Source organism: Canis lupus, chromosome 12 (assembly GCF_003254725.2).
Source record: "Canis lupus dingo isolate Sandy chromosome 12, ASM325472v2, whole genome shotgun sequence".
Taxonomy (NCBI): domain Eukaryota; kingdom Metazoa; phylum Chordata; class Mammalia; order Carnivora; family Canidae; genus Canis; species Canis lupus.
In genome coordinates this window covers 71,485,102-71,499,439 of record NC_064254.1, presented here as the reverse complement: position 1 = coordinate 71,499,439, position 14,338 = coordinate 71,485,102, and the positions used below count along the sequence as shown (strand labels likewise).

Sequence of the window (14,338 nt, the reverse complement as noted above, 5' to 3'; positions counted from 1 at the left end):
CAAGGAGTCTTATCAAGGAGTTTATAAATCTGTTCAGATAATAACATATAGACACGTAAACCTCTCACTAGACCTCTTCGTAAGAGTAACGTTATCATTAAGCCCTGTGTGGCAATCCCTCACGCACTGCTGTGATGCCCAGAGAAGACGCGGAGACCTGGAAGCCCAACTACTTCCTTAAAATAATTCAACTTTTTATTTTTTAAGATGTATTTATTTAAGAGAGACAGAGAGAGAGGACATGTGAGTAGGGAGAGGGGCAGACGGAGAGAATCCTCAAGCAGACTCCCCACTGAGTGGGAAGCCTGACCTAAGGCTTTATCTTATGACCCATGAGACCATGACCGGGGCCGAAACCAAGAGTCGGACCCTTAACCAACTGACTAACTCAGGCACCCCCCCAAATCATCCAACTTTTCAATGATCATCCAAAAGGCTTCCCTGTGGGAGTAGATAACAATGCTCCAGGCAGATGCGGCAGATCGGCATGTCCCTGCTAGGGGAAGCTGTAGTGCTGCGGGCAAGAACGTCACGGTTCACGAGGCCATCTGAGGGCATCTGCAGAATATCCCAGCTCTGGAGAAATGGTCGCTTCATATCCGAGGCTTATGGGCTTTGTGTTCACCCAGAAGGACCTCACTGAGATCAGGGACATGCTGCTGGACAACAAGGTGCGAGCGCAGCTGTCCATGCTGGTGGCAAAGCCCACATGAAGTCACTGCACCAGCTTGGAGCAGCACATGGATCCAAAGAAGTCCTCTTCTTCCAGGCTTTGAAACCGCCCTTCCTCAACCCCCAGGAGAGCCCCTGAAATACTGGGTGATGTGCAACTGAGGAAGGTTGGAGACGAAGTGGAAGCTGGTAAAGCCATCCTGCTGAATACCTTCCCCTCTCCCTTGAGCTGACCACCCAGCAGGTGTTTGACCAGGGCAGCACCTATGACCCTGAAGGGCTTGGCCGCATTCTCCCTTCCTGGGAGAGCTTTGCCGCGGTGCTAGCGTCTATTTGCAGATTGGTCATCCCACTTTGCATCAGCACCCTGTTCTATGAGCAGGGGCTACAAGTGGGTTTCGCCTGTGTGGGAACTGATCACACGTGCTACTTGCTGAAAAGGTCAAGGCCCCCGTGTCTGATCCACCTACTCCTGCGGCCACGGCCACGGCCACTGCAGCTGCTCCAGGCAAGGTTGGGACAGAACAAGAGCCCGAGGAGTCAGGTGAGGATGCAGGAGTCGGTCTCTGATCACCAGAAAAACAACCAACTCAGCCAACTTTATTTACGAGGCAAGGAAATAAAGGCTTACTTCTCTTTAAAAACTAAAGTATAGGTGTATGAGCACAAGGCAATGCATGAGGATAATTAGATAACAAGTTTAGGAACCGACATAGCAATCAAGCAAAGATGCTCTAGGGTAAAGTGGGCAACTGCTTAAAGTACAGAGTTGAAGAAGAAAGAGTAGTGGAGGGTTTTATTAACGGTTCAGGAAGGACAAGAGCCCACAGAACCTGGCAGAGTGATTAAAGGAATTTTTTTTTGTTTTGTTTTTCAGGGCGCCTGGGTGGCCCAGTCAGATAAGCATCGAACTCTTGATTTCAGCTCAGGTCATGATCTAAGTGTTGTGAGATCGAGCCCCGTGTTGGGCTCTGCGCTGGGCCTGGAGCCAGTTTACGATACTCTCTTTTTCCTTCTCCCTCTGCTCTTCCCCCACCCTTTTAATTTTTTTTAAAGGACTTTTTTTTTTTTTTCTTGAAGAAATAAACCTTCCTTAATAGTTGTGTAAGAAGATGCAATTTATTTTTCATTAAAATAGAAATATTTTCAAAAGTTAGATAACCAGAAAATTTACTTACCTAAAACAAGAAGCAGTTCACTTTAAATACCAAAAATTGTTGAAAAATATATCTGTTTAAAGAATAAGTAAAAGTGGCAGTTGAAAGCCACATGCTATGAAGAGGTTTTATATTTTTTTTCTTTACTATTTATAAGGGAAAAAAAGATAGACGAATGTTCCCAAGATGATAAGAATATTTTCCCATTGGGAAAAGAGAGAGAGGGGGCTTTGTTAAATTGTTTCTTCTACAGAAAATGGAAAGAGCAGAAGTTGAGTTGCTATTGAATTTTTTTCTCTAAAATGTGACTGTTACTCATCCCTCCATCCTGGCCGTGGGTAAAGAATTAAAGATCAGATACAATCTCATAGTCTCTGTTAATCAAAGTCCAGAAACTATTCAAATAAAAATTCAAGTAAACAACGAAATCGTATTTGTGTTTTGTAGAAGATTGTTCTGTCAAAGGGTCTCAGGCCAAGAGTAGAGGCAAGGATAGCAGTAAAACTTTGACCTAATTCATGGAGAAAATAAGAGGAATTTAAGACAGACAATTGCTTGAATAAAAACATTTAACATTATTAAAATCTTATTCTATTCAAAGAGAGTCTAAGTGAATTATAAATAATTTAGTCAAGTTCGACTACATTTAACAAAGCTGAGATTTGAACCCCTGCAGTCTGGCTCCAGAGCCTTTACTGCGAATCATTGAACTGAACTGTTTCTAAACATGGAGTGAATTGAAAGGGCTTTTAAAAAAATAAGAATTCCTATTAAAAATAAAAGTAGACAAAGTTTCATGATTAGAAATTTGAACTAAAAAAGCCTAGTGACTTTGGTACAATTATTGCCTTATGAGACATTTGTTTGAATTGCGGTATCTACTGTTTAAAATTCCTGCAGCCTTCTCCCAACTATTTAATTTTTAAATTTCTCTAACTGTCAGTCATATCATCAATAATACCTGGAATAATAATACCTATTTTGGTAGAGATGAGAGAGAGAGTATGTGTGAAGTATTAGCTCATGGTACACATGTATATGGCATGTGATGCCGCTGCTGATTGTTGATTCTAAGCCTGGAGAGCAAACTGAATCATGGCATTATTGTAGAATATATAAGACTAAGAAGGACAATGTGTGGGAGAAAAAGTCGTTGAGACTTTCACAGATATAATAAATTATTATTTCGTTTAATTGTGAAGAAATCCTTCTGTGTGAAAGAGGGGAAAAAACAAGAAAACACATAAAACAAAAAGAAATGAATGAAAGAAGAATTCAATCATTTTAAAGCACACTCCAATTTCTCATTTAACCTTAAAAATCTGGGGCCTGGGAAGGAGGAGAGGTGTTGTAAGATAGCGTTTGTTGATACTGGGACAGCTGTAAAGAATAAATCTTATAAAGTAAAAACTAGAAATAGCATTCTTTGTGAAACAGATAATATCTGATTCCTATTTAGTCTTAGGATTGAGTGAATTCTGTTGAGGCCAGTGTATCTGTCACCCCTAGAAATTACTTGTTAAATTGAATGACATGTCAGACCATGTAACCAGTTTTCATACATTTGCATTTACTGTACCAATAGATGTTAAAATGCTGAATGGATGGCTAATAAAAAGGTGAGAGAGAAAAGAAGTCATCAGTGGACATACTAATAATTGACGATTTGGTTTATGAGAGAGGATAATAGGGAGAATAAGGGATACCACTCCTGGTACAATTCCCTTGAAAAACAGAAATAATAGTTTTTAAAAAATGAGGAAGAAGGCCATGCTGTGAGAGGGGAAAGCAGAAAAGGACTGTCATTTTATCAAGGCCAGTAAGATAAGTGGGAATCCTAGTTGGAAAAGGAATATTGCAGAGTGGAACGCTGAGGGATTATATGTAGACTTTCCTTAAAGAATCTTATATTTCAGATTTGGCTTTGAAAACATGGAAATATCTTACATAATTAGGAAACAACCTCAAAGCAAAACAAGGCAAAGGAAACCACTTCTAAAAAAAATCGTAGCTAAATAAGGCAAGTAAACTTCGCTCTATGACATCAGTGGCTTAAATAGAGAACCTTTATTTAGAAATTTTTAATGAATTGTACACTCCTTGTGAGATTCATATCCCAAGGTCAAACTGCAAAAAACAAACAAAACCCCCCCAAAACCAACCAAAAAAAAAACAACAAAAAAACACTTAAACCGATTTTTGTAATCATATTGTTACTAATATTGGAACATTGACTTGTTGATTCTGAAAGCATGTGCTTGCACCTCTACACGTACACACATGGATAAGAAATCATCTTAATGTTATTAATATGTTAGCTTCTTACTACTGTTGCAACAAATGACCAAAAATTTAGAGGCTTAAAACCACAAAAATTTATCATCTTGCAGTTCTGGAGGTCAGAAGTCTAAAACAGTTTCATCAGGCTGCTTCCCTCTGGAGGCCTTCGGGGAGGATCTGGCTGTTGGCCTTTGTTAGTCCTGGAGGTCACCTACCTTCCCTGTTCACGGGTGCTGCTTCCGTATTCTAAGCCCACAGCATGAGAGCCCCGAGGCCCCTTTCTCTCTCTCCCCGTCCCTCTGCTGCCAGCATCGCGTTGTCTTCTGTGTGCGGGAGACTCTTTTGCCTCGTTCTTACAAGGATCCTTGTGATGGCAGTGGGCCCACCTGGCTAATCTAGAATAATCTTCCCATCTCAAGATCCTTAATCTCATCTGAAAAGTTCCTTTTTGCCGTATATGGTAATCTGTTCACAGGTTCCAGGGACTGGGAAAAACGTTATCAAGGGGGCATTTTTCAGTCTACCACAGCAGAGGACTAAGAGTTTTAATATATATGTAAATGCATGTAAATAAATAAATAAACAAAAATTAGGTTTATTGAGCTTGCTACATGAAGGGAAATGGTCTTCAGAGGATCTATGCAATTTCTTTTTCTTTCTTTTCTTTTCTTTTCTTTTTTTCTTCTTTCTTCTTTCTCTTTTTCTTTCTTCTTTCTCTTTCTCTTCTCTCTTCTCTCTCTCTTCTTTTTCTTTCTTTCTTCTTTCTTTTTTCTTTCTTCTTCTTTTCTTTCTTTCTTTCTTTCTTTCTTTCTTTCTTTCTTCTTTCTTTTCTTTCTTTCTTTCTTTCTTTCTTTCTTTCTTTCTTTCTTTCTTTCTTTCTTTCTTTCTTCTTTCTTCTTTCTTCTCTCTCTTTCTTCTTTCTTTCTTCTTTCTTTCTTTCTTCTTTCTTTCTTCTTTCTTCTTTCTTTCTTTCTTTCTTCTTCTTTCTTTCTTTCTTCTTTCTTTTCTTTCTTTCTTCTTTCTTTCTTTCTTCTTTCTTTTCTTTCTTCTTTCTTTCTTCTTTCTTTCTTTCTTCTTTCTTTCTTTCTTTCTTTCTTTCTTTCTTTCTTTCTTTCTTCTTTCTTCTTCTTCTTTCCTTTCTTTTGCCTATGGCATATCTTAAAACAAGAGAAGTTACGTAAGATATATATAGTGTTTGGGAGCCTTAAGGAATCGTTGATAATTTGTAAACTAAGCAGGTGCTGGTGCATCCATATTATATGAAGTTACTGTTAGATCAATTTATCGGTAGCCTTAGTCTTAGGGCTAAGACTGAGCAAAAAATACATCTATTTGAGTTAAGATATTCTGTGCTATGCATCATGGTTGGGTTTCTTAAATATATCTCCTTTATTAGTCATAGCATAGTCCACTTTGCATATGTGGCTTCTGCTTTAATTATCAGCACCCTGCCTCCAGGTATTCTTCAGCCTGAGAAAACAAATAAATTATTATCTTCTTAGGACGTGATCAGTTCAAATTTATACTACTGTTTGATGGGTCTTGATTATTTGTTGAGTTTTTAAATGTAAGCCAAAAGATAGTGAAGCAATATCTTTAAAATACTGAAAGAAAGAAACTGTTAGCCTAGAATTCTGAACACAAGGAAAATATCTTTCAAAAATGAAGAGGAAATAAAGACATTTAAAGACATAAAAGTAAAACCAATTAAATAACACCAGACTAGCTCTACCAGAAATCTAAAAAGGAATCTCTTAGAAAAAAGAGAAATGACAACAAGTGGAAATTTGAATTTATGCAAAGAAATGGTATATAAGGTATAAAAGTAAGTAAATTAAAACAGCTTTTCCTTATTTTATAAATGTCTTTGAAAGATAAATTGGGATTAAAAAATAGATTAGGACTGCTGATTTCTGATCATTCAAGGATCTTAGAAGTTGTTACTCCATCCTAACAACAAGTTGAAAAAACTGAAAAATCAATAAGATTTTTAGTTCTATCAGAGATCTAAACTTCTGGTTCCAAAGTTGGAGAGACAGACAGGCAGACAGGTAATAATTTATTAGAACAGAAACCAAACTTTGTGGGAACACTACAAGGATGGGAAAAACCTGAAGTATAATCAACAACTTTCTGGAGTTTCAGTGTGGTCCACTCTGGGGCATAAAATCTCCAGGGGGATTCCAGTTTGGACAGGTTCTTGCACTTTTGCGAGTTTAATCTCCACTTTAGATCCCATGGATATTAACAGAATAAAAAAATGATAATATTATCAACTCTATGCCCACAGATTAGATAGCCTAGAGGTATGTAATGGACCAATTCCTCAAAAGACACAATCTGCTAAAATTCAAGAAACAGACAATCTGAATAGATCTATATCCATCAGAGAAATTGAATCAATGCTAATAATTTTCCAAAACAGGAAACTACAGGCTTAGATGGTGACTTCTACCAAATATTTAAATTTTTTTTACCAATCCTCTACGATCTCTTCCCAGAAGACAGAAGTAGGATTACTTCTTAACTCAGTCTACGAGGCTCTCATTACCCTAATACCAAAGCCACACAAAAATGTTAAAAGAAGTGAAATATTTAGATCCATATGTCTCATGAACATATATGCAAACATCCTCACCAAATACTTAGCAAATAGAATGCAACAATATGTAAAAACAAAGATATGCTACAAAAAAGCAGGATTATTCTAGATATGCAAGATTAGTTTGACATTTGAAAATCAGTTATGTAATCTATTATAGCCACAGAAGAAAAAACACATGATCATACCAATAAACACAGAAAAGACCCTGGACGAAATAGGATACCCACCCACGATAAAAACTTTCAGTACATTTGGAATAAAGGACGACTTCCTCAGTTTGGTGATGAACATCAACAAAACATTACACCTAGTATCATACTTCATATTTTGAAACTGAAACTCTCCTACTGATGTTAGGGACAATGCAAAGATGTTTCCTCTTCACTCTGCTTTTCAGCGTTGTACTGGAAGCCCTGGCTAATACAGTAACGTAAAAAAGGGAAAAAGAAAAGATATACAGACTCTGAAGGAAGAAAGAAAACTATGTTTGTTGGCAGAGGACACAATCATCTATAAGAAAATCTGAAAGAATCACATAAAAAACCCTACTGGATCTAAAGAGCAGTCATAACAAGGTTTCAGAATATAAGGTTAATATACAAAAGTCAACCGCTGGGGTGCCTGGGTGGCTCAGTCGTTGGGTGTCTGTCTGCCTTTGGCTCAGGGTGTGACCCCAGGGTCCTGGGATCGAGTCCCACATTGGGCTCCCTGCATGGAGCCTGCTTCTCCCTCTGCCTGTGTCTCTGCCTCTCTCTTTGGGTCTCTCATAAGTAAATAAATACAATCTTAAAAAAAGAACGTCAAAAAAAAAAAAAAGAAAGAAAGAAAGAAAGAAAGAAAGAAAGAAAGTCAACCACTTATCTATATACCATCAGTGAAAGTGGAATTTGAAATTAAAACATACTATCATTTACATTAGCATTCTCGTCAAAATAAAATATTTAGGTACAAATATAGCAAAATATGCACAAGGTCTATGAGGAAAACTACAAAACTGGTAAATAATGGGAAAAGATCAGACATTTGTCCTTCCTTTTTGGTAAAAAGTTACCTTAGGATAACCAGAAGTCAGTAAGATTCTCTCTGGCTGTAAAAATTGTAACTAATAAAGAAGGAATAGCAGAATTAAGTGTTACGGTTATACCATTTATATATATATATATTTTAAATATTTTGTTTATTTATTCATGAGAGACACAGAGAGAGGCAGAGGCAAAGGTAGAAGGAGAAGCAAGTTCCTTGCAGGGAGCCCGACCTGGGACTCGATCCCGGGATCCTGGGGTCACAACCTGGGCCAAAGGCAGGCGCTCAAGCGCTGAGCCACCCAGATGTCACTATTAACTTGTTTTTAATGAACTAATGATATAATTAGAATAATTCTCTCTTTCTTCTTAAGCAAGTTTGAATTGGGTTTCTGTTACCTACTATGTGCTATGCAGTGTGATGGGTGATACACAAATACTTCCTCAGGCATCACAGTGGGTATCCGGCAATATTTATTTTTTAGCAAGTCTCTGTAATAGAAGAGCCCAGTCATCCATACAAAACCTGGCTTAGGCTCAAAAAGACATTTTTGATAAATTGCCATTACTCCATTAAATGCACTATTAAGAACACAGTGGAAATCAGTGAAAGGGAATTCGCATCCTTGGGAGCTGTATCAATGAGAAAATAGAAAACAATATTAGACTGAAACAAAGTCTAACCTTTGACACAGACTTTAATATCCTATACTCTGTTTTGGAAAACAGTCCCTCCCATGTCACGATTATGGAACACCCAGTACATTTTAAGGGTCTTAGCCCATAAACAAAAGAGAATAAAATACCTAAAGGCAGTACTACGTTCCTCATATATTTCTACTCTTCAATTCTTTCTATCATTCTTTAATGACATAGTTTTCCGGATATTTTTGTATCCCTCTGTATGCATATTTTTGAGCACCTCACTCCCCAATTTGGCTCTTAGAATAGAACAAAATGCTCTAAGTATAATCTGATCAGTTACACCTTTGGGGGCTATTACATGGTTTCAAGCATCCTAAAGTAGAGTTTTCTAGTGTTGGTATCTGGTCACAGAAATTCAAGATCTGGGCAGGCATGGGAAATGAGATCACATAATTCTATTAAACCAGAAATACAAGGCTGCTAAATTTGGATTATTTTCTATTAGATTGATTTTTATTTAAATATTTTAAGTTTGTCAAATGCTCGGTAAATATTTTCCCCCAAATTATAATTTAATCTTTGACTTTGTTTGTGATACGTTTTACTTTGTGTTAAAATTACTTATAAATAAGGAATCATGGCGCTCTTTTATTGTACAGCTTCCAAATTTCTAATCCTTATTAAGAAGAGCTTCCCAATCCCTGGATTATACATTTATTCTCCTAAGTCTTCTTTAAGATTTTGTAATTTTACTTTTACATGAAAAAATTCTTATTTTTGTTTATAGTGTGTAAAAAAAGGTCCAAAGGTCCTGCTTCATGAATAGCAACTTGAACCAGCATTGTTTAGTGTTTTTTTTTTGTTTGTTTGTTTTGGTTTGGTTTTGAATTGAGATAACTTTTTTATATGTTAAATTTGCATGTACCCTGGGCTTGAATTCTGGCCCCTATCTTCGTTTATATATTTTTCTTCTCCTGTGCTATTTCCAGAATATTTTTGTTATGTGAAATTATTGTATATGTTAAGCAATGTCCCCTTCTCAAAATAGTTGCCTTGGTTATTTTCAGATAGTTAAGTTCTCCTACACTTAAACTAATTTTAAAATGTAAAAACCAAGTTAGAATTTTACGTGGTATTATAATAAATTTATAAATTAATTTCGGGAATATCGAGATTTTTATGATATTCAATCTTTTTTATTTAAGGAAAAGAAATAGTCTTCCATTTACTCTTATTACTTCCATTTACTACATTTGAGATCTCATTTTATATCCTTCACTAAAATTCCATCATTCTCTTCCCATGCATTCTATAGTTTCCTTGTTCATTCTTTTTTTTTTTTTTTTTTTTTTTTTATTTATTTATGATAGTCACAGAGAGAGAGAGAGGCAGAGACACAGGCAGAGGGAGAAGCAGGCTCCATGCACCGGGAGCCCGATGTGGGATTCGATCCTGGGTCTCCAGGATCGCGCCCTGGGCCAAAGGCAGGCGCCAAACCGCTGTGCCACCCAGGGATCCCTCCTTGTTCATTCTTGAGAGTTTTATAACTTTTATTGCTATTGTGAATTAAATATTTCCTTTTCTGTTTTTAAAATTTGTTTTACTGGTATATATTTTTATGAACCTACATTTCAAAGTTTTCTCATTAATAATAAACATATTATATAACACAATTATGTGTATATTACATGGCTTAAGACAACACAAATTTATTATCTTAGAGTTCTGGAGATCAGAAGTCTGAAACCTGTTTTCTTAGTCTAAAAATCAATATGTTGGCAGGACTGTGTTCTTTCTGGAGGATCTAGGAAGAAAACCCATTCTCTTGCCTCTTCCAGTACCTAGAAGCTATCTACACTCGTTGGCCTGTGGCATCCCACCACTCTGACTTCTTCTGTTGTCCCATCTTGTCTGACTCTGACTTTCCTGCCTCGTTCTTAGGAGGACATTTGTCACTGCAGGGAGCTCACCAGCTAATCCAGGATAGTTTCCTCATTTCAATGTCCATTACGTTAATCACATCTGGAAAGTCCCTCCTGAGTGTAAGGTAGCATAGTCATAGATTCCGGGGGTTAGGAGGAGGACATCTATGGGAGGCCATTTTACCAGCCTACCACGTGCCTGTGTGCATGACTTTCAGGACTCACCTTTTGGAACTCAGTCACTGCTGCTACCTCAGGCTCCAGGTACACCTGACAGTTACACCTGAGTGCTGGGAACCTCACCCTGGATCACGTTTAGCATCCGACCAGTGCTTCTGTTGCAGGACTGGATGGGCATAGAGGATACTGCTCACAGAGAGGTCAGATGCCTGCATCTTGTTCTATCCCTCAAGTTCTCTCTTTGACCCTCATGGTGCCTGATTACTTGAGTCTCTCCGGCTTGTGCTCATCTGGCTGTGACACAATTCTTTCTCGTAGGGCCTGCCAGCATGCCTGCCCCCTCGGCTAGGCTCCCAGTGGCTTGGAACAAGCCCTTCTTCCTTTTCCCTTCCTTCATACTGCCTGGCTTTGAGCATCCCACACCCTTCATTTCCAGGATGGATTCCTGGCCATGTTCCTCCAGACTGTCTTGTTCTCAAGTGTAAATGAGGAAGCCCTGATCATTGCCACAGGTTTGCTTTGTCTCCCTGAACTGAAATGTGCTCCAAAGTCATCCTTCCTTTGTTTTTGTTTTTTTTTTTCCAGCCTGTATGTACCTCTGCCCAGCTCTGAATGGGATCCTCTACTGCTTTTTGAGTCCACAGGTCCTAAGATCTGAGGCTCAGGGAGGGCACTGTGGCATTCAAACCATAGCTGGACCACCAAAGGTGGGCGCTCTGAGAGCAGGTGTGCAAGGGTCCCAAACATGAAGTTGAGGTGGTTGACTGCCAAGATCCTCTGGATCTATGGGTGGTGTAGTCCTTTCCTTGGCATCTTCCTGCTACAGATCTTCTTAGATAACCTTTGAGCTTGTAACCTTTGGTGAATGGGGCCTATTCAAGGTCTTGAATGGGGTCTATTCAAGTCCTTCTTTCCAGTTCTCTCAATTCCCACCCCTCCTCCACAGAAAGCTGGTTCTCATCTTGCTGTTCTCCTGCTACAATGACCCTCAAGGCCCCATTTGAGTGAATGGAATTACCCCTTAAGTTAGAGCCTCCAATGTTTAGTAACATAAAGTTGTCTTTCCCAAGCAGGGCCTGCTTGGTTGCTTAGAAGCATGATGCTCTGTTTTTTAAGCAGCAAGTAAACAAGTAGAATTTGGATATAAAAACAGATTGACTATTTTTTATCCTTCTATATAGATCCTACTTTCTCACCCTTATGCAAACAAGAATGATTGCCTATTCTTTACCACTTCCACACATTCTTAAATCTGTTTTTCATTTTACTTTTTAAAAATTTGCTCAAGCATTACTGAACCATCAGCTGAATATAGAGAAAATATTCACCCATGATATCACTGCCATCCCTGACAAATTAAACTATTTTTATTTGTTCCATATTCCCCTCCAGTTTTTGTCCCCATGAACATATAATTCAAATAGTCATAATCATAGTGTAGCTCTCATTTTTGTGTTTTGCATTTTTCTACTTGGTATTAATTATAAACATTTTTTCCATGTTGCTGCAGAGTCATGATAATTATCATTTTTAATGACTATAGGAGTTCATCAAGAGGGAAGTAGATTACTTAACCCTTGCTCTGTTATGGAGCCTTTTGTGACCCTTTCAGAGTTCTGCTTCTCCTTCAGGGTTGCCCTTGATGCCATGTCTCTCTTCTGTTCTCTGGATAAGGGAGGGGAGTTGAGCTAAGAGGTGGGGAATGGGACGAGGAAACACACACACACACACACACACACACACACACACACACACAACCCAGGAGAAGCAAGCAGAGGAAATTGAAAGAAGCCTACTTTACACATATTCATAGTTAAGACTCCTAAAGAGGAGAGCTGGAAGGAAACAGGCCTTTACCTTTTAAGTTCCTTCACTAATGCGTATTTTTAAGAATGACTTTTCCCTTTACATTTTGGGATGACTTCCCAAATCTAGAGGAAAGACAGCTATAGGGAACTGATTGACAAAGCAAACAACCTATCAGTTTTAACTTTTCTTGCCATCAAAATTAATTCCCAAAGGCTAATTCTAAATACTAGTGATCTAGATATAATTTTTGTTAATCAAATATTTAGTACTGATTAGAGTTAACATAATAATTTGAGAGGATTTCAACTCAAGTGTTTTTTCAGTTTTACAAGCTCTAAGCCTACAAGATATTCCATAAGAGAAGGGTCCCTTGACAAAAAAACATTTGGGAAACAGTGATGCTGCATGTTAGATCCCTTTTTAGGGTATTTATGATACCCAGTAATATATACAATGTTCTTAAAAGTCCTGTAGGAAGGAAAACTGCTTAACTTTGATTGACTTGGTGTTTCCTAAGGCCGCTGGGCCCTTTTGTTGTATGGTACCTCTACTAGCCAGAGTTTAATAGAGGAAATGAAAATAAGCTAGAGAATTCAGAGAGGATTGACCACAGAGGCACATGTTAGGAAGTGCTGGGAAAGTCGAAGGAAACAAAAGGTGTTGTAACCTAGAGATTTGCAGCTACAGGAAGGACCTGCAACTCCAACAGGTGGACATGGTGTTCCCAGAAGTTTCTTGTCTGCAATCCTGGAAGTTCACAGACACAAACGTGGTGGGATGCAGAGGGTGGTGGGACCACTGGGGAGATGATAAGCTTTGGTGCGGGATGATGGGCGTGGCATGAGCTGAGTGCTGGATCTATGGAAGGACCTGGAGCCCACAACTATTCCCTGGAGGGGTGCCGTCTTCTGTGATAAGCAAATGTCTCCATAATCTCTGTCCCCTGGCGTCATGCTCATGAACATGTCATGTTACACGATGAAAGCGACTTTGTGGATGTCACCAAAGTTACTAACCAGTTGACTTTATGCCAGGGAGCTTACCCTGGACTCCCTGGAATGGTTCTTTATAACCTCATGAGCCCCTAAAAGTAGAAAAGGAAGGCAGAATTGGAATCAAAGAAATTCAAAACATGAGGAGAGTCAATGTGCCATTGCGGGCTTTGAAGATGGAGGGGGCCCTGGGCCAGGGAACATGAGCAAAAGCTGAGAACAACCACTGGCTGACAGCCAGCAAGAAAACCTCGGGGATCTCAGCCCCACAACTTTATGAAAGTGAATTTTTTTTTTTTTAGTCTTACTGAGAAATAATTGAAATACATCACTATATAAGCTTAAGGCATGCAGCATGATCGTTTGATTTACATATATTATGAAATGGTTATCATAATGGTTTCAACTAGCCACCATCTTTTCATATAGATACCAAAAAAAAAAAGAAAAAAATTATCTTTGTGATAAGAACTCTTGGTATTTATTCTCTTGATAACTTTCTTAAATATGACACCGCCGTGCTAACTATAGTCATCATGATGTGCTTTCTATCCCTAGGACTCATTTATCTTATAACTGGAAGTTTATGGCCTCTGACCATGTTTTTCTAATTCCTTCTGTCCCCACCCTCTGTCTCTGATAACCAGAAGTCTAATCTCGTTTTCTGTAAGTTTTTTGTTATTTTTGATTCCACATACAAGTGATCATACAGCGTTTGTCTTTGACTTGTTTCACTTAGCGTAATGCTTTTTAGGTCCATTTGTGTTGCCACAAGTGGTAAGATATTTTTCCTTTACTTAATAGCTGAATAATATTCCATTGTGTGTGTATGTGTGTGACAACTTCTTTAGCCACTCACCATAGGTGGTCACCTAGGGTTTTCTTTCCATGTCTTGGTTATTGTAAGCGATGCTATATGAGCATGGATGTGCAGATATCTTTATGAGTTATTGTTTGTTTCCTTTGGAAATATTCCCTTCAGTGGAGTTGATAGATGATGTGGTAGTTCTGTTTTTAATTTTTTGAGGAACCTCCATACTGTTTTCCATAGTGG

The 14,338-nt window shown here is 38.3% G+C and overlaps 1 long non-coding RNA gene across 1 annotated transcript in view; it reads left to right on the top strand.

Annotated features, from left to right (window-relative positions):
- The first annotated feature begins 473 nt into the window (after nt 1-473).
- The window catches only part of LOC112658617 (uncharacterized), a 110,408-nt gene continuing 96,543 nt past the window's right edge, over nt 474-14,338 (top strand). Inside the window, exon 1 of the long non-coding RNA XR_003135830.3 lies at nt 474-1,216. This is a non-coding gene — a long non-coding RNA (uncharacterized LOC112658617). The remainder of the gene's footprint in view (nt 1,217-14,338) is intronic.